The 20,497-nt window shown below is 39.6% G+C and overlaps 8 non-coding genes across 8 annotated transcripts; all 8 read right to left on the bottom strand.

Moving 5' to 3' along the window:
• Positions 1-240: 240 nt before the first annotated feature.
• Positions 241-314, bottom strand: TRNAI-AAU (transfer RNA isoleucine (anticodon AAU)). The gene has a single exon. It is a non-coding gene; the product is annotated as a tRNA-Ile (tRNA).
• A 7,214-nt stretch (positions 315-7,528) lies between these two features.
• TRNAI-AAU (transfer RNA isoleucine (anticodon AAU)) lies at positions 7,529-7,602 on the bottom strand. The gene has a single exon. It is a non-coding gene; the product is annotated as a tRNA-Ile (tRNA).
• A 1,407-nt stretch (positions 7,603-9,009) lies between these two features.
• Positions 9,010-9,083, bottom strand: TRNAI-AAU (transfer RNA isoleucine (anticodon AAU)). Its single transcript has one exon. It is a non-coding gene; the product is annotated as a tRNA-Ile (tRNA).
• An 825-nt stretch (positions 9,084-9,908) lies between these two features.
• TRNAI-AAU (transfer RNA isoleucine (anticodon AAU)) lies at positions 9,909-9,982 on the bottom strand. The gene has a single exon. It is a non-coding gene; the product is annotated as a tRNA-Ile (tRNA).
• Positions 9,983-11,487: 1,505 nt separating this feature from the next.
• TRNAI-AAU (transfer RNA isoleucine (anticodon AAU)) lies at positions 11,488-11,561 on the bottom strand. Its single transcript has one exon. It is a non-coding gene; the product is annotated as a tRNA-Ile (tRNA).
• A 1,546-nt stretch (positions 11,562-13,107) lies between these two features.
• TRNAI-AAU (transfer RNA isoleucine (anticodon AAU)) lies at positions 13,108-13,181 on the bottom strand. The gene has a single exon. It is a non-coding gene; the product is annotated as a tRNA-Ile (tRNA).
• Positions 13,182-14,593: 1,412 nt separating this feature from the next.
• TRNAI-AAU (transfer RNA isoleucine (anticodon AAU)) lies at positions 14,594-14,667 on the bottom strand. The gene has a single exon. It is a non-coding gene; the product is annotated as a tRNA-Ile (tRNA).
• A 2,274-nt stretch (positions 14,668-16,941) lies between these two features.
• TRNAI-AAU (transfer RNA isoleucine (anticodon AAU)) lies at positions 16,942-17,015 on the bottom strand. Its single transcript has one exon. It is a non-coding gene; the product is annotated as a tRNA-Ile (tRNA).
• Between the last annotated feature and the right edge of the window lie 3,482 nt (positions 17,016-20,497).

Here is a 20,497-nt window from a genome sequence, read left to right as displayed (position 1 = left end):
CACATTCCCAGGAAACTAAGATTCTGCTCCAAAAAGTGAAAGGAAATTACAAGAAACCGAGGCAGAATCCTAAGGGATGGTGCGTCAAACTGAGTAAACTTGAGAGATAAAATCCGTGAAATGAAGAATCCTAAGGGATGAAATGAGAAAAACTTTAACCTGCCAGGCAAACCCAATAAAGATGAAAAACATCAAGAGCTAAATTTTTATTTTATTTTTTAAATGGAGGAAAACAGCAGCTGGCCAGTATGGGGATCGAACCCAGGACCTTGGCGTTATTAGCACCACGCTCTAACCAGCTGAGCTAACCGGCCACCTCGATTTGGCTGGTGCAAGATATCCCTCATGTGAGCACGTGCAAATGCTTTTTAACAGTATCTCTCAGAAATTGAGAGAAAGAATGCCGAAAAAATGTTAATGAAGTGAAAGGAAATTACGAAAAAATTAGCCCGTAAAAACAAAGTTTTTCACTATAAATCCTTTATATGCGTGTTCAATGGGCCACAACCCAGCCCACATTGGTCTTTGAAACGGGCGGCTAGAGTCCTCTCGTTCTCTGGCTTGAGATGGCTGCCACCTATGGGTCAGATGATTGCCTGCCACCATTAAGCAATTGGTAATTAAATATAAAAAAAATTCATAAAAAATGTAAAATTTTGGAAATACATTTTCACGAAAATTTATTGTCACGCACAACGAGTCTGTGTGCAAAATGTCAGCTCGATTGGATCACGGGAAGTCGGTTTAAAAACGACGGAAAGATGTGCACGGTCGTAAGCGCGCACGCAAGCAAGCATGTGAACTTAATATAAAGGATTTAAAAATCAAGCAAGTGTGTGGGAAGTCCAAGGCAGTGGTGGAAAGAAAGAGAGATTATTCGAACAAACTGATTGATGGACGCAAGAAATTGGGACACAATTCCAGGAAACTAAGATCCTGCGCCAAAAAGTGAAAGGAAATTCCAAGAAACAGAAGCGAAACCGAAGAGACGGTGCTGCAAACCGAGAAAAACTGATTGATGTTCCGTGAAATAAAAAAAACTGATAACCCGCCAGGAAAAACTCCAATAAGCAGAGAGAGAAAGCATCAAAGAGCTCAATTTTCATTAATATTTTTTAAATGGAGGAAAACAGCAGCTGGCCAGTATGAGGATCAAACCCAGGACCTTGGCATTATTAGCACCACGCTCTAACCAGCTGAGCTAACCGGCCACTTCCGTTAGACTGGTGCAAGATATCCTTCACGTGAGCACGTGCAAATGCTTTTCAAAAGTTTCGCTCAGAAATTTGGAGAAAGAATGCCGAAAAAATGAACCCGTAAAAACAAAGTTTTTGACTATAAATCCTTTATATGCGTGGCGGCTAGAGTCCTCTCGTCCTCTGGCTTGAGATGGCTGCCACCTATGGGTCAGATGATTGCTTGCCACCATTAAGCAATTGGTAATTACATATAATTTTTTTTTCCTAAAAAGTGTAAAATTTTGGAAAAAAATTTTCACGAAAATTTATTGTCACGCACAACGAGTCTGTGTGCAAAATGTCAGCTCGATTGGATCACGGGAAGAGGGTAAAAAAACGACCGAAAGATTTGCACGGTCGTAAGCGTGCAAGCAAGCAAGCAAGTGAACTGAATATAAAGGATTTAAAAAATTAACCCGTAAAAACTAAGTTTTTCACTATAAATCCTTTATATGCGTGTTCAATGGGCTACAACTCAGCCCACATTGGTCTTTGAAACGGGCGGCTAGAGTCCTCTCGTTCTCTGGCTTGAGATGGCTGCCACCTATGGGTCAGATGATTGCCTGCCACCATTAAGCAATTGGTAATTAAATATAAAAAAAAATCCATAAAAAATGTAACATTTTGGAAATACATTTTCACGAAAATTTATTGTCACGCACAACGAGTCTGTGTGCAAAATGTCAGCTCGATTGGATCACGGGAAGTCGGTTTAAAAACGACCGAAAGATGTGCACGGACGTGAGCGCGCACGCAAGCAAGCATGTGAACTTAATATAAAGGATTTAAAAATCAAGCAAGTGTGTGGGAAGTCCAAGGCAGTGGTGGAAAGAAAGAGAGATTATTCGAACAAACTGATTGATGGACGCAAGAAATTGGGACACAATTCCAGGAAACTAAGATCCTGCGCCAAAAAGTGAAAGGTAATTCCAAGAAACAGAAGCGAAACCGAAGAGACGGTGCTGCAAACCGAGAAAAACTGATTGATGTTCCGTGAAATTAAAAAAACTGATAACCCGCCAGGAAAAACTCCAATAAGCAGAGAGAAAAAGCATCAAAGAGCTCAATTTTCATTAATATTTTTTTTTCATTAAGGCAGTGATGTAAACAACACAAACTGCAAAGGAACTCTAAAAATCCAAGAGATTGAAAGAAAAAAAAGGAGATGAAAATCGAACAAACTGATTGATGCACCCAGTAAATTGGGACACATTCCCAGGATACTAAGATTCTGCTCCAAAAAGTGAAAGGAAATTCCAAGAAACAGGCAGAAATCTAAGGGATGGTGCGGCAAACCGAGAAAACTTGATAAATATTCCTTGAAATGAGAAAAACTGATAACCTGCCAGGAAAAAAACCCAAGAAGCTGAGAGAGAAGTCATCAAGAGCTCAAATCTCTTTAAATTATTTAAATGGAGAAAACAGCAGCTGGCCAGTATGGGGATCGAACCCAGGACCTTGGCGTTATTAGCAACACGCTCTAACCAGCTGAGCTAACCGGCCACCTCTATATAACCGTTGCGAGATATTCTTCATGTGAGCACGTGCAAATGCTTTTCAACACTCGCTCAGAAACTGGGAGAAAGAATTCCGAAAAATGTCAATGAAAACCCGATAAACTGAGAAGACAACCAATGAATTGGAAGAGAACCCCAAATAAAAACCATGAAAAATAGAACATTGCAAGAAACTGAAAGGTAGTCCTAAAAAACTGATAAAGAAACGTATTTTATTCATAGTTTTAAACGGAAGAAAATGAGAGGATTAACTAGCAACTGGGAAGAGAGCCCAAACATTGACAGGAAACACCAAGTAACAACAAGATAAGTCAAGCAAGTGTGTGGGAAGTCCAAGGCAGTGGTGTAAACAAACACAAACTGCAAAGGAACTCTTAAAATCGAAGAGATGGAAAGTAAAAAAGGAGAGAAAATTCGAACAAACTGATTGATGGACCCAAGAAATTGGGACACATTCCCAGGAAACTAAGATTCTGCTCCAAAAAGTGAAAGGAAATTACAAGAAACCGAGGCAGAATCCTAAGGGATGGTGCATCAAACTGAGTAAACTTGAGAGATAAAATCCGTGAAATGAAGAATCCTAAGGGATGAAATGAGAAAAACTTAAACCTGCCAGGCAAACCCAATAAAGATGAAAAACATCAAGAGCTAAATTTTTATTTTATTAAATGGAGGAAAACAGCAGCTGGCCAGTATGGGGATCGAACCGAGGACCTTGGCGTTATTAGCACCACGCTCTAACCAGCTGAGCTAACCGGCCACCTCGATTTGGCTGGTGCAAAATATCCCTCATGTGAGCACGTGCAAATGCTTTTTAACAGTGTCGCTCACAAATTGAGAGAAAGAATGCCGAAAAAATGTTAAAGAAGTGAAAGGAAATTACGAAAAAATTAGCCCGTAAAAACAAAGTTTTTCACTATAAATCCTTTATATGCGTGTTCAATGGGCCACAACCCAGCCCACATTGGTCTTTGAAACGGGCGGCTAGAGTCCTCTCGTTCTCTGGCTTGAGATGGCTGCCACCTATGGGTCAGATGATTGCCTGCCACCATTAAGCAATTGGTAATTAAATATAAAAAAAAATCATAAAAAATGTACAATTTTGGAAATAAATTTTCACGAAAATTTATTGTCACGCACAACGAGTCTGTGTGCAAAATGTCAGCTCGATTGGATCACGGGAAGTCGGTTTAAAAACGACCGAAAGATGTGCACGGTCGTAAGCGCGCACGCAAGCAAGCATGTGAACTTAATATAAAGGATTTAAAAATCAAGCAAGTGTGTGGGAAGTCCAAGGCAGTGGTGGAAAGAAAGAGAGATTATTCGAACAAACTAATTGATGGACGCAAGAAATTGGGACACAATCCCAGGAAACTAAGATCCTGCACCAAAAAGTGAAAGGAAATTCCAAGAAACAGAAGCGAAACCGAAGAGACGGTGCTGCAAACCGAGACAAACTGATTGATGTTCCGTGAAATAAAAAAAACTGTTAACCCGCCAGGAAAAACCCCAATAAGCAGAGAGAGAAAGCATCAAAGAGCTCAATTTTCATTAAAAAAATTTAAATGGAGGAAAACAGCAGCTGGCCAGTATGGGGATCGGACCCAGGACCATGGCGTTATTAGCACCACGCTCTAACCAGCTGAGCTAACCGGCCACCTACTCCAGAGAAACGCAAGATATCCTTCATGTGAGCATGTTCAAATGCGTTTCAACAGTTTCGCTCAGAAATTTGGAGATAGAATGTTGAAAAAATGTCAACGAAAACCCAATAAACTGAAAGGAAATCCAATGAACTCAGAGAGAAACCAAATAAAAAAAAATGAACATTTGAAATATGCAAGAAAAGTGTAGGTAGACCTAAAAACTGATCAAGAAACTCATTTTATTTATAGGTTTAAAATGAAAAAACTGAGGATAACCAAGAAACTGGGAAGAAAGCCCAAAAATTGAGAGGAAACACCAAATACCAACAGGGTAAGTCAAGCAAGTGTGTGGGACATCCAATGGAGTGGTGTCAACAAACGCAAACTGCAACGGAACTCTAAAAAGCCAAGAGATTGAAAGAAAAAAAGGAGAATTTTTTTCGAACCAACTGATTGATGGACCCAAGAAATTGGGGCATTCCCAGGAAACTAAGATCCTGCGCCAAAACGTGAAAGTAAATTCTAAGAAACAGAGGCAGAAATCTAAGAGATGGTGTATCAAACCGAGAAAAGATGAGAGATATTCCGTGAAATGAGAAAAATGAAAACCTGCCAGGCATCAAGAGCTAAAATTTTAATTGAATTTTCTAAATGGAGGAAAACAGCAGCTGGCCAGTATGTGGATCGAACCCAGGACCTTGGCGTTATTAGCACCACCTCATAACCAGCTGAGCTAACCGGCCACCTCGATTTGGCTGGTGCAAGATATCCCTCATGTGAGCACGTGCAAATGCTTTTTAACAGTGTCTCTCAGAAATTGAGAGAAAGAATGCCGAAAAAATGTTAATGAAGTGAAAGGAAATTACAAAAAAATTAGCCCTTAAAAACAAAGTTTTTCACTATAAATCCTTTATATGCGTGTTCAATGGGCCACAACCCAGCCCACAATGGTCTTTGAAACGGGCGGCTAGAGTCCTCTCGTTCTCTGGCTTGAGATGGCTGCCACCTACGGGTCAGATGATTGCCTGCCACCATTAAGCAATTGGTAATTAAATATTTAAAAAAATCCTAAGAAGTGTAACATTTTGGAAAAATCTTTTCACGAAAATAAATTGTCACGCACAACGAGTCTGTGTGCAAAATGTCAGCTCGATTGGATCACGGGAAGTCGGTTTAAAAACGACCGAAAGATATGCACGGTCGTAAGCGCGCACGCAAGCAAGCAAGTGAACTTAATATAAAGGATTTAAAAATCAAGCAAGTGTGTGGGAAGTCCAAGGCAGTGGTGGAAAGAAAGAGAGATTATTCGAACTAATTGATGGACGCAAGAAATTGGGACACAATCCCAGGAAACTAAGATCCTGCGCCAAAAAGTGAAAGGAAATTCCAAGAAACAGAAGCGAAACCGAAGAGACGGTGCTGCAAACCGAGAAAAACTGATTGATGTTCCGTGAAATTAAAAAAAGTGATAACCCGCTAGGAAAAACTCCAATAAGCAAAGAGAAAAAGCATCAAAGAGCTAAATTTTCATTAATATTTTTTAAATGGAGGAAAACTGCAAGCTGGCCAGTATGAGGACCGAACCCAGGACCTTGGCATTATTAGCACCACGCTCTAACCAGCTGAGCTATCCGGCCACTTCCGTTAGACTGGTGCAAGATATCCTTCACGTGAGCACTTGCAAATGCTTTTCAAAAGTTTCGCTCAGAAATTTGGAGAAAGAATGCCGAAAAAATGAACCCGTAAAAACAAAGTTTTTCACTATAAATCCTTTATATGCGTGGCGGCTAGAGTCCTCTCGTCCTCTGGCTTGAGATGACTGTCACCTATGGATCAGATGATTGCTTGCCACCATTAAGCAATTGGTAATTACATATAATTTTTTCTTCCTAAAAAGTGTAAAATTTTGGAAAAAAATTTTCACGAAAATTTATTGTCACGCACAACGAGTCTGTGTGCAAAATGTCAGCTCGATTGGATCACGGGAAGTGCGTAAAAAACGACCAAAAGATTTGCACGGTCGTAAGCGCGCAAGCAAGCAAGCGAACTGAATATAAAGGATTTAATAAGATTTAATAAGTATAACCCGTAAATCCTTTATATGCGTGGTAGCGAACTTAATCTAAAGAATTTCAAAATATATTCGCCTGTGGAGGACGCGGGGATCAATCCTGCGACCTTTGGCATTGGAAGCAAGGGCACTACCAACTGCGAGACTCCGCCACGGCTTGTGGAGGTGTTACGCTCTGGGCTCTTATACTGTGACGTTCAGCCAAAGCGATGAATGAGTTCTATTTGAATATATGTAAAATAAAAAAAAATTTGCCTAAAAAGTGTAAAATTTTGGGAATTTTTTTTCACGAACATTAATTGTCTGGCACAACGATTCTGTGTGGAAAATGTCAGCTCGATTGGATCACGGGAAGTGGGTTTAAAAACGACCGATAGATTTGCACGGTCGTAAGCAAGCACGCAAGCACGCAAGCACGCAAGCACGCAAGCAAGCAAGAATGCGAACTTAATATAAAGGATTTTAAAAATGTAAACGAAAACCCGATAAACTGAGAGGAAATCTAATGAACTAAGAGCGAACCCCAATTAAAAACAATGACAATTAGAAAGATGCAAGAAAAGGATATGTAGACCTAAAAATTGATAAAGAAACACATTTTATTTATGTTTAAAATAAAGAAACTGAGAGGAAAAACAAAAAACTAGGAAGAGAGCCCAAACATTGAGAGGAAACACCAAGTAACAACAAGGTAATTCAAGCAAGTGTGTGGGAAGTCCAAGGCAGTGATGTAAACAACACAAAGTGCAAAGGAACTCTAAAAATCCACGAGATTGAAAGAAAAAAAAGGAGATAAAATTCGAACAAACTGATTGATTCACCCAATAAATTGGGACACATTCCCAGGATACTAAGTTTCTGCTCCAAAAAGTGAAAGGAAATTCCAAGAAACAGGCAGAAATCTAAGGTATGGTGCGGCAAACCGAGAAAACTTGAGAAATATTCCTTGAAATGAGAAAAACTGAAAACCTGCCAGGAAAAGAACCCAAGAAGCTGAGAGAGAAATCATCAAGAGCTCAAATCTCTTTAAATTATTTAAATGGAGAAAACAGCAGCTGGCCAGTATGGGGATCGAACCCAGGACCTTGGCGTTATTAGCACCACGCTCTAACCAGCTGAGCTAACCGGCCACCTCTTTTTGACTGTTGCGAAATATTCTTCACGTGAGCACGTGCAAATGCTTTTCAACACTCGCTCAGAAACTGGGAGAAAGAATTCCGAAAAATGTCAATGAAAACCCGATAAACTGAGAAGACAACCAATGAATTGCAAGAGAACCCCAAATGAAAACCATGAAAAATAGAAAATTGCAAGAAACTGAAAGGTAGACCTAAAAAACTGATAAAGAAACGTATTTTATTCATAGTTTTAAAAGGAAGAAAATGAGAGGATTAACGAGCAACTGGGAAGAGAGCCCAAACATTGACAGGAAACACCAAGTAACAACAAGATAAGTCAAGCAAGTGTGTGGGAAGTCCAAGGCGTAAACAAACACAAACTGCAAAGGAACTCTAAAAATCGAAGAGATGGAAAGTAAAAAAGGAGAGAAAATTCGAACAAACTGATTGATGGACCCAAGAAATTGGGACACATTCCCAGGAAACGAAAATTCTGCTCCAACAAGTAAAAGGAAATTACAAGAAACCGAGGCAGAATCCTAAGGGATGGTGCTGCAAACCGAGTAAACTTCAGAGATATTCCGTGAAATGAGAAAAATGAAAACCGACCAGGCAAACCCAATAAAGCTGAGAAAGCATCAAGAACAAAATTTTCATAGATTTTTTTAAATGAAGGAAAACAGCAGCTGGCCAGTATGGGGATCAGACCCAGGACCTTAGCGTTATTATCACCACGCTCTAACCAGCTGAGCTAACCGGCCACCTACTCCAGAGAAACGCAAGATATCCTTCATGTGAGCATGTGCAAATGCGTTTCAACAGTTTCGCACAGAAATTTGGAGATAGAATGTTGAAAAAATGTCAACGAAAACCAAACGAACGGAAAGGAAATCCAATGAACTCAGAGAGAAATCAAATATGAAACAATGAACATTTGAAAGATGCAAGAAAAGGATAGGTAGACCTAAAAACTGATAAAGAAACTCATTTTATTTATAGGTTTAAAATGAAAAAACTGAGGATAACCAAGAAACTGGGAAGAAAGCCCAAAAATTGAGAGGAAACACCAAATACCAACAGGGTAAGTCAAGCAAGTGTGTGCGACATCCAATGGAGTGGTGTCAACAAACGCAAACTGCAACGGAACTCTAAAAAGCCAAGAGATTAAAAGAAAAAGAGGAGAATTTTTTTCGAACCAACTGATTGATGGACCCAAGAAATTGGGACATTCCCAGGAAACTAAGATCCTGCGCCAAAACGTGAAAGTAAATTCTAAGAAACAGAGGCAGAAATCTAAGGTATGGTGTGTCAAACCGAGAAAAGATGAGAGATATTCCGTGAAATGAGAAAAATGAAAACCTGCCAGGCATCAAGAGCTAAAATTTTAATTGAATTTTTTAAATGGAGGAAAACAGCAGCTGGCCAGTATGGGGATCGAACCCAAGACCTTGGCGTTATTAGCACCACGCTCTAACCAGCTGAGCTAACCGGCCACCTCGATTTGGCAGAAGCAAGATATCCCTCATGTGCGCACGTGCAAATGCTTTTTCACAGTGTCTCTCAGAAATTGAGAGAAAGAATGCCGAAAAAATGTTAATGAAGTGAAAGGAAATTACAAAAAAATTAGCCCGTAAAAACAAAGTTTTTCACTATAAATCCTTTATATGCGTGTTCAATGGGCCACAACCCATCCCACATTGGTCTTTGAAACGGGTGGCTAGAGTCCTCTCGTTCTCTGGCTTGAGATGGCTGCCACCTATGGGTCAGATGATTGCCTGCCACCATTAAACAATTTGTAATTAAATATAACAAAAATTCATAAAAAGTTTAACATTTTGGAAAAATCTTTTCACGAAAATAAATTGTCACGCACAACGAGTCTGTGTGCAAAATGTCAGCTCGATTGGATCACGGGAAGTCGGTTTAAAAACGACTGAAAGATTTGCACGGTCGTAAGCGCGCACGCAAGCAAGCATGTGAACTTAATATAAAGGATTCAAAAATCAAGCAAGTGTGTGAGAAGTCCAAGGCAGTGGTAGAAAGAAAGAGAGATTATTCGAACAAACTATTTGATGGACGCAAGAAATTGGGACACAATCACAGGAAACTAAGATCCTGCACCAAAAAGTGAAAGGAAATTCCAAGAAACAGAAGCGAAACCGAAGAGACGGTGCTGCAAACCGAGAAAAACTGATTGAGGTTCCGTGAAATAAAAAAAACTGTTAACCCGTCAGGAAAAACCCCAATAAGCAGAGAGAGAAAGCATCAAAGAGCTCAATTTTCATTAAAAAAATATTTAAATGGAGGAAAACAGCATTTGGCCAGTATGGGGATCGGACCCAGGACCTTGGCGTTATTAGCACCACGCTCTAACCAGCTGAGCTAACCGGCCACCTACTCCAGAGAAATGCAAGATATCCTTCATGTGAGCATGTGCAAATGCGTCTCAACAGTTTCGCTCAGAAATTTGGAGATAGAATGTTGAAAAAATGTCAACGAAAACCCAATAAACGGAAAGGAAATCCAATGAACTCAGAGAGAAATCAAATATGAAACAATGAACATTTGAAAGATGCAAGAAAAGGATAGGTAGACCTAAAAACTGATAAAGAAACTCATTTTATTTATAGGTTTAAAATGAAAAAACTGAGGATAACCAAGAAACTGGGAAGAAAGCCCAAAAATTGAGAGGAAACACCAAATACCAACAGGGTAAGTCAAGCAAGTGTGTGCGACATCCAATGGAGTGGTGTCAACAAACGCAAACTGCAACGGAACTCTAAAAAGCCAAGAGATTAAAAGAAAAAGAGGAGAATTTTTTTCGAACCAACTGATTGATGGACCCAAGAAATTGGGACATTCCCAGGAAACTAAGATCCTGCGCCAAAACGTGAAAGTAAATTCTAAGAAACAGAGGCAGAAATCTAAGGGATGTTGTGTCAAACCGAGAAAAGATGAGAGATATTCCGTGAAATGAGAAAAATGAAAACCTGCCAGGCATCAAGAGCTAAAATTTTAATTGAATTTTTTAAATGGAGGAAAACAGCAGCTGGCCAGTATGGGGATCGAACCCAGGACCTTGGCGTTATTAGCACCACGCTCTAACAAGCTGAGGTAACCAGCCACCTCGATTTGGCTTGTGCAAGATATCCCTCATGTGAGCACGTGCAAATGCTTTTTAGAATTTGAGAGAAAGAATGCCGAAAAAATGTTAATGAAGTGAAAGGAGATTACAAAAAAATTAGCCCGTAAAAACAAAGTTTTTCACTATAAATCCTTTATATGCGTGTTCAATGGGCCACAACCCAGCCCACATTGGTCTTTGAAACGGGCAGCTAGAGTCATCTCGTTCTCTGGCTTGAGATGGCTGCCACATATGGGTCAGATGATTGCCTGCCACCATTAAACAATTTGTAATTGAATATTAAAAAAAATTCATAAAAAGTGTAACATTTTGGAAAAATCTTTTCACGAAAATAAATTGTCACGCACAACGAGTCTGTGTGCAAAATGTCAGCTCGATTGGATCACGGGAAGTCGGTTTAAAAACGACCGAAAGATTTGCACGGTGGTAAACACGCAAGCAAGTGAACTTAATATAAAGGATTCAAAAATCAAGCAAGTGTGTGGGAAGTCCAAGGCAGTGGTAGAAAGAAAGAGAGATTATTCGAACAAACTATTTGATGGACGCAAGAAATTGGGACACAATCCCAGGAAACTAAGATCCTGCACCAAAAAGTGAAAGGAAATTCCAAGAAACAGAAGCGAAACCGAAGAGACGGTGCTGCAAACGGAGAAAAGATGAGAGATATTCCGTGAATTGAGAAAAATGAAAACCTGCCAGGCATCAAGAGCTAAAATTTTAATTGATTTTTTTAAATGGAGGAAAACAGCAGCTGGCCAGAATGGGGATCGAACCCAGGACCTTGGCGTTATTAGCACCACGCTCTAACCAGCTGAGCTAACCGGCCACCTCGATTTGGGTGGTACAAAATATCCCTCATGTGAGCACGTGCAAATGCTTTTTAACAGTGTCTCTCAGAAATTGAGAGAAAGAATGCAGAAAAAATGTTAATGAAGTGAAAGGAAATTACCAAAAAATTAGCCCGTAAAAACAAAGTTTTTCACTACAAATCCTTTATATGCGTGTTCAATGGGCCACAACCCAGCCTACATTGGTCTTTGAAACGGGCGGCTAGAGTCCTCTCGTTCTCTGGCTTGAGATGGCTGCCACCTATGGGTCAGATGATTGCTTGCCACCATTAAGCAATTGGTAATTACATATAATTTTTTTTCCTAAAAAGTGTAAAATTTTGGAAAAATCTTTTCACGAAAATAAATTGTCACGCACAACGAGTGTGTGTGCAAAATGTCAGCTCGATTGGATCACGGGAAGTCGGTTTAAAAACGACCGAAAGATTTGCACGGTCGTAAGCACGCAAGCAAGTGAACTTAATATAAAGGATTCAAAAATCAAGCAAGTGTGTGGGAAGTCCAAGGCGGTGGTGGAAAGAAAGAGAGATTATTCGAACACACTAATTGATGGACGCAAGAAATTGGGACACAATCCCAGGAAACTAAGATCCTGCACCAAAAAGTGAAAGTAAATTCCAAGAAACAGAAGCGAAACCGAAGAGACGGTGCTGCAAACCGAGAAAAACTGATTGATGTTCCGTGAAATAAAAACAACTTTTAACCCGCCAGGAAAAACCCCAATAAGCAGAGAGAGAAAGCATCAAAGAGCTCAATTTTCATTAAAAATTTTAAATCGAGGAAAACAGCAGCTGGCCAGTATGGGGATCGGACCCAGGACCTTGGCGTTATTAGCATCACGCTCTAACCAGCTGAGCTAACCGGCCACATACTCCAGAGACAGGCAAGATATCCTTCATGTGAGCATGTGCAAATGCGTTTCAACAGTTTCGCTCAGAAATTTGGAGATAGAATGTTGAAAAAATGTCAACGAAAACCCAATAAACTGAAAGTAAATCCAATGAACTTAGAGAGAAACCAAATTAAAAAAATGAACATTTGAAAGATGCAAGAAAAGTGTAGGTAGGCCTAAAAACTGATAAAGAAACTCATTTTATTTATAGGTTTAAAATGAAAAAACTGAGGGTAACCAAGAAACTGGGAAGAAAGCCCAAAAATTGAGAGGAAACACCAAATACCAACAGGGTAAGTCAAGCAAGTGTGTGGGACATCCAATGGAGTGGTGTCAACAAACGAAAACTGCAACGGAACTCTAAAAATTCAAGAGATTAAAAGAAAAAAAGGAGAATTATTTTCGAACCAACTGATTGATGGACCCAAGAAATTGGGACATTCCCAGGAAACTAAGATCCTGCGCCAAAACGTGAAAGTAAATTCTAAGAAACAGAGGCAGAAATCTAAGGGATGGTGTGTCAAACCGAGAAAAGATGAGAGATATTCCGTGAAATTAGAAAAATGAAAACCTTCCAGGCATCAAGAACTAAAATTTTTAATTGAATTTTTTAAATGGAGGAAAACAGCAGCTGGCCAGTATGGGGATCGAACCCAGGACCTTGGCGTTATTAGCACCACGCTCTAACCAGCTGAGCTAACCGGCCACCTCCGTTTGGCTAGTGCAAGATATCCTTCATGTGAGCACGTGCAAATGCTTTTCGATGCTGTCGCTCAGAAACTGGGAGAAAGAATTCCGAAAAATGTCAATGAAAACCCGATAAACTGAGAAGACAACCAATGAACTGGGAAAGAACCCCAAATAAAAACCATGAAAATTTGAAAAATACAAGAAACTGAAAATTAGACGTAAAAAACTGATAAAGAAACGTATTTTATTCATAGTTTTAAAATTAAGAAACTGAGAGGATAAACGAGAAACTGGGAAGAGAGCCCAAACATTGAGAGGAAACAACAAGTAACACAAGATAAGTCAAATAGGTGTGTGAGAAGTCCAAGGCAGTTGTGTAAACAAACACAAACTGCAAATGAACTCTAAAAATCCAAGAGATGGAAAGAAAAAAAAGGAGAGAAAATTCGAACAAACTGATTGATGCACCCATTAAATTGGGACACATTCCCAGGAAACTAAGATCCTGTGCCAAAAAGTGAAAGGAAATTACAAGAAACAGAGTCAGAATCCTAAGGGATGGTGCGGCAAACCGAGTAAACTTGAGAGATATTCCGTGAAATGAGAAAAATGAAAACCTTCCAGGAAAAAAACCCAGCTGAGAAAGCATCAAAAGCTACATTTTCATGAAAAAGTTTAAATGGAGGAAAAGAGCATCTGACCAGTATGGGGATCGAACCCAGAACCTTGGCGTTATTAGCATCACGCTCTAACCAGCTGAGCTAACCGCCCACCTACTCCAGAGAAATGCAAGATATCCTTCATGTGAGCACGTGCAAATGCGTCTCAACAGTTTCGCTCAGAAATTTGGAGCTAGAATGTTGAAAAAATGTCAACGAAAACCCAATAAACGGAAAGGAAATCCAATGAACTCAGAGAGAAATCAAATATAAAACAATGAACATTTGAAACATGCAAGAAAAGTATAAGCAGACCTAAAAACTGATAAAGAAACTCATTTTATTTATAGGTTTAAAATGAAAAAACTGAGGATAACCAAGAAACTGGGAAGAAAGCCCAAAAATTGAGAAGAAACACCAAATACCAACAGGGTAAGTCAAGCAAGTGTGTGGGACATCCAATGGAGTGGTGTCAACAAACGCAAACTGCAACGGAACTCTAAAAATTCAAGAGATTAAAATCAAAAAGGAGAATTATATTCGAACCAACTGATTGATGGACCCAAGAAATTGGGACATTCCCAGGAAACTAAGATCCTGCGCCAAAACGTGAAAGTAAATTCTAAGAAACAGAGGCAGAAATCTAGGGGATGGTGTGTCAAACCGAGAAAAGATGAGAGATATTCCGTGAATTGAGAAAAATGAAAACCTGCCAGGCATCAAGAGCTAAAATTTTAATTGAATTTTTTAAATGGAGGAAAACAGCAGCTGGCCAGTATGGGGATCGAACCCAGGACCTTGGCGTTATTAGCACCACGCTCTAACCAGCTGAGCTAACCGGCCACCTCGATTTGGCTGGTGCAAGATATCCCTCATGTGAGCACGTGCAAATGCTTTTTAACAGTGTCTCTCAGAAATTGAGAGAAAGAATGCCGAAAAAATGTTAATGAAGTGAAAGGAAATTACAAAAAAATTAGCCCGTAAAAACAAAGTTTTTCACTATAAATCCTTTATATGCGTGTTCAATGGGCCACAACCCAGCCCACATTGGTCTTTGAAACGGGCGGCTAGAGTCCTCTCGTTCTCTGGCTTGAGATGGCTGCCACCTATGGGTCAGATGATTGCCTTCCACCATTAAGCAATTGGTAATTAAATATTAAAAATAATTCATAAAAGTGTAAAATTTTGGAAAAATCTTTTCACGAAAATAAATTGTCACGCACAACGAGTCTGTGTGCAAAATGTCAGCTCGATTGGATCACGGGAAGTCGGTTTAAAAACGACCGAAAGATTTGCACGGTCGTAAGCACGCAAGCAAGCAAGCAAGTGAACTTAATATAAAGGATTTAAAAATCAAGCAAGTGTGTGGGAAGTCCAAGGCAGTGGTGGAAAGAAAGAGAGATTATTCGAACAAACTGATTTATGGACGCAAGAAATTGGGACACAATCCCAGGAAACTAAGATCCTGCGCCAAAAAGTGAAAGGAAATTCCAAGAAACAGAAGCGAAACCGAAGAGACGGTGCTGCAAACCGAGAAAAACTGATTGATCTTCCGTGAAATTAAAAAAAACTGATAACCCGCCAGGAAAAACTCCAATAAGCAGAGAGAGAAAGCATCAAAGAGCTCAATTTTCATTAATATTTTTAAATGGAGGAAAATAGCAGCTGGCCAGTATGAGGATCGAACCCAGGACCTTGGCATTATTAGCACCACGCTCTAACCAACTGAGCTAACCGGCCACTTCCGTTAGACTGGTGCAAGGTATCCTTCACGTGAGCACGTGCAAATGTTTTCATAAGTTTCGCTCAGAAATTTGGAGAAAGAATGCCGAAAAAATGAACCTGTAAAAACAAAGTTTTTGACTATAAATCCTTTATATGCGTGGCGGCTAGAGTCCTCTCGTCCTCTGGCTTGAGATGGCTGCCACTTATGGGTCAGATGATTGCTTGCCACCATTAAACAATTGGTAATTACATGTAATTTGTTTTTCCTAAAAAGTGTAAAATTTTGGAAAAAAAATTTCACGAAAATTTATTGTCACGCACAACGAGTCTGTGTGCAAAATGTCAGCTCGATTGGATCATGGGAAGTCAGTAAAAAAACGACCGAAAGATTTGCACGGTCGTAAGCGTGCAAGCAAGTGAACTGAATATAAAGGATTTAAAAAAATTAACCCGTAAAAACTAAGTTTTTCACTATAAATCCTTTATATGCATGGCGGCTAGAGTCCTCTCGTCCTCTGGATTGAGATGGCTGCCACCTATGGGTCAGATGATTGCTTGCCACCATTAAGCAATTGGTAATTACATATAATTTTTTTTCCCTAAAAATTGTAAAATTTTGGAAAAAAAATTTCACGACAATTTTTTGTCACGCACAACGAGTCTGTGTGCAAAATGTCAGCTCGATTGGGTCACGGGAAGTGGGTAATAAAACGACCGAAAGATTTGCACGGTCGTAAGCGCGCAAGCAAGCAAGCAAGTGAACTGAATATAAAGGATTTAAAAATGTAAACGAAAACCCGATATACTGAGAGGAAATTCAATGAACTAAGAGAGAACCCCAATAAAAACAATGAAAATTAGAAAGATGCAAGAAAAGGATATGTAGACCTAAAAACTGATAAAGAAACACATTTTATTCATACTTTTTTAATAAAGAAACTGAGATGATAAACAAAAAACTAGGAAGAGAGCCCAAACATTGAGAAGAAACACCAAGTAACAACAAGGTAATTCAAGCAAGTGTGTGGGAAGTCCAAGGCAGTGATGTAAACAACACAAACTGCAAAGGAACTCTAAAAATCCACGAGATTGAAAGAAAAAAAAGGAGATAAAATTCGAACAAACTGATTGATGGACCCAAAAAATTGGGACACATTCCCAGGAAACTAAGATTCTGCTCCAAAAAGTAAAAGGAAATTACAAGAAACCGAGGCAGAATCCTAAGGGATGGTGCGTCAAACTGAGTAAACTTGAGAGATAAAATCCGTGAAATGAAGAATCCTAAGGGATGAAATGAGAAAAACTTTAACCTGCCAGGCAAACCCAATAAAGATGAAAAACATCAAGAGCAAAATTTTTATTTTATTTTTTTAAATGGAGGAAAACAGCAGCTGGCCAGTATGGGGATCGAACCCAGGACCTTGGCGTTATTAGCACCACGCTCTAACCAGCTGAGCTAACCGGCCACCTCGCTTTGGCTGGTGCAAGATATCCCTCATGTGAGCACGTCCAAATGCTTTTTAACAGTATCTCTCAGAAATTGAGAGAAAGAATGCCAAAAAAATGTTAATGAAGTGAAAGGAAATTACGAAAAAATTAGCCCGTAAAAACAAAGTTTTTCACTATAAATCCTTTATATGCGTGTTCAATGGGCCACAACCCAGCCCACATTGGTCTTTGAAACGGGCGGCTAGAGTCCTCTCGTTCTCCGGCTTGAGATGGCTGCCACCTATGGGTCAGATGATTGCCTGCCACCATTAAGCAATTGGTAATTAAATATAAAAAAAAATTCTAAAAAAATGTAAAATTTTGGAAATACATTTTCACGAAAATTTATTGTCACGCACAACGAGTCTGTGTGCAAAATGTCAGCTCGATTGGATCACGGGAAGTCGGTTTAAAAACGACCGAAAGATGTGCACGGTCGTAAGCGCGCACGCAAGCAAGCATGTGAACTTAATATAAAGGATTTAAAAATCAAGCAAGTGTGTGGGAAGTCCAAGGCAGTGGTGGAAAGAAAGAGAGATTATTCGAACAAACTGATTGATGGACGCAAGAAATTGGGACACAATTCCAGGAAACTAAGATCCTGCGCCAAAAAGTGAAAGGAAATTCCAAGAAACAGAAGCGAAACCGAAGAGACGGTGCTGCAAACCGAGAAAAACTGATTGATGTTCCGTGAAATTAAAAAAAACTGATAACCCGCCAGGAAAAACTCCAATAAGCAGAGAGAGAAAGCATCAAAGAGCTCAATTTTCATTAATATTTTTTAAATGGAGGAAAACAGCAGCTGGCCAGTATGAGGATCAAACCCAGGACCTTGGCATTATTAGCACCACGCTCTAACCCCGATGTCCTCAAACTTTTTAAACAGGGGGCCAGTTCACTGTCCCTCAGACCGTTGGAGGGCCGGACTATAGTTAAAAGAAACTATGAACAAATTCCTATGCACACTGCATATATCTTATTTTGAAGTGAAGAAACAAAACGAGAACAAATACAATATTTAAAATGAAAAACAAGTAAAGTTAAATCAACAAACTTGCCAGTATTTCAATGGGAACTACGGGCCTGCTTTTGGCTAATGAGATGGTCAATGTCCGGTTCCATATTTGTCACTGCTAGTCGTAACAAGTGATGCAAGTGTGCATCCGTTAGTCTAGATCTGGTTGGAGATTTCAAATGTTTCATTCTGGAAAAAGTCTGTTCACAGACATAAGTGCTGCCAAAGATGGTTGCCATTTTGAGTGCATGGTTCCTGAGATGAGGATATGTCTCAAAGGGGAGAGGTGCATAGAAATTATGAAGGCTGCTTGACTTGAATGCGTCTTTCAGAGAGTCACAATTCTGCAGTTCAGCCAGTTCCATTTGGTAAATTGTATCCACATTTTCAATGTAAATAGAAAATGGGTTACGGAAAAGCTGTATGTCCTGTTCATGGAGATGAAGCTCTTTAAATCTAAATTGGAACTCCTTTTGCAATTTTTCCAGTGAATCCACACATGTTTTGTTTGGGAATGCAACCAATGGTTTTTCCGCTAACAGATTTTGAGTTGTGGGGAGATGGCAGAAGTTTTCCTCCTTCACTTGTTTGATGAGGAGGCCTAATTTACTTCAAATGCTTTGACATGTGATTGCATATCACAGATGAGCTTCCCCTTTCCTTGAAGTTGCACATTGAAACTGTTGAGTAGCTCTGTTACATCTGTCAGAAAGGCAAGGTGCCATTTCCATTCTGCATCATTGAGCTCTGGTACTTCTTTGTTTTTTTTAAGCAGAAAAGCTGTAATCTGTGGAAGTAAGTCATAGAAACGTTTTAAAACTCTCCCTCGACTCAGCCAACGGACTTCTGTGTGATACAGAACATCTTCATAGTCAACATTTAGCTCAGACAGAAATTCCTGAAATTGTCTGTGGTTTAGTGCATGAGCTCTAATGAAGTTAACACAAGATACCACAATTTTCATAACAGAGTCCCACTTCAGTGATTTACTACACAGCGCTTGTTGGTGGATGAGGCAGTGTATGGCTATTGGATGAGAATGGTTATGTTTGTCCATCTCTTGGTTAATGCGAGCAATTACTTCTTTCTTAGACCCCACCATGCTAGGAGCACCATCAGTTGTCACAATGGCTAGTTTAGCCCAGTTCAGCTCCAAACCATTCACAGTTTGGCAAACCTTTTCATAGATATCCTCTCTTCTTGGTTCTTTCGGTAAAATCGCGTAGAAGGGAAGTAATAAAATAATAAAAATAAAACATAATAAAATAATTCTCACGACGTTTCGGCCACAACGCAAGCAGCCGTCCTCAGGTGAAAACCAGGTCTGTTGTGGAGACAGCGTCTGAATGAAACAGCACACGAGCTTGGAGCATATATAAGCTGGGTTGGAAACGGGGGAAAGAGCGCCCTGACAAAACAATTTGCATATCAAGAGAAATTTAGCATATTTATGGGAAATGCAGGAATGTGATTAGTACTACATATGCAGCACGGGCATATGTAGTTCTAATCACATTCCTGCATTTCCCATAAATATGCTAAATTTCTCTTGATATGCAAATTATTTTGTCAAGGCGCTTTTTCCCCCGCTTCCAACCCAGCTTATATATGCTCCAAGCTCGTGTGCTGTTTCATTCAGACGCTGTCTCCCCAACAGACCTGGTTTTCACCTGAGGACGGCTGCTTGCGTTGTGGCCGAAACGTCGTGAGAATTATTTTATTATGTTTTACTTTTATTATTTTATTACTTCCCTTCTATGTGACTTTACCGAAAGAACCAAGAAGATGAATCCCTGCAGTCACGAAAGCTTTAAATCGAAAGATATCCTCTCCTGTAGTTGTTCCTTTGATGCTTTGCAGTGCAGCAAGCTCTTCTGTGACTTAGAAATAGTCATTTGTCCCACGAATAAAAATTAGAAGTTGTGCAGAATCACGAACATCAATGCTTTCGTCGAGTGCCAAGGAAAAATAGGAAAGTTTTTTTGTGGAGTTTTGCAAATGCTGATGCAAATTGTCTCCCATTTCTTCAATCCTCCGTGTAATTGTAGGTCCTGAAAGACTCACTGTACTAAATAAATCGGCCTTCTCTGGACACATCTCTTTGGCAACAGAAAGAAGGCATTCTTTAACAAATTCTCCCTCCACGAATGGTCTGCCAGTGCATGCTATTAGCTTGGCAACTTGAAAACTTGCTCGCAGTGATGAAATATTTAGCTGCTTCTGCTTCACAAAAGTATTTTGCTCAGTTGTTAATGTATTTTTCAGTTTTAATATTTTATCTTTTCTCACTTCTCCGACTAAACAATCATATGTATCTTTATGTTGAGTTTCATAGTGTAGACGTAAATTGTATTCTTTGAACACAGACACTATATTCTGGCATATCAGACACACAGCTCTTTCCTTGTACTGCATGAAAAAGTAATCATAAGTCCACTGTTCTTT

This window comes from Lethenteron reissneri, unplaced genomic scaffold (assembly GCF_015708825.2).
Source record: "Lethenteron reissneri isolate LAM-NWPU_2019-01 unplaced genomic scaffold, ASM1570882v1 scaffold_1864, whole genome shotgun sequence".
NCBI classification, from domain to species: Eukaryota; Metazoa; Chordata; class Hyperoartia; order Petromyzontiformes; family Petromyzontidae; genus Lethenteron; species Lethenteron reissneri.
Note: the sequence above shows the minus strand (reverse complement) of the source record. Positions and strands in the feature narration are given on the sequence as shown.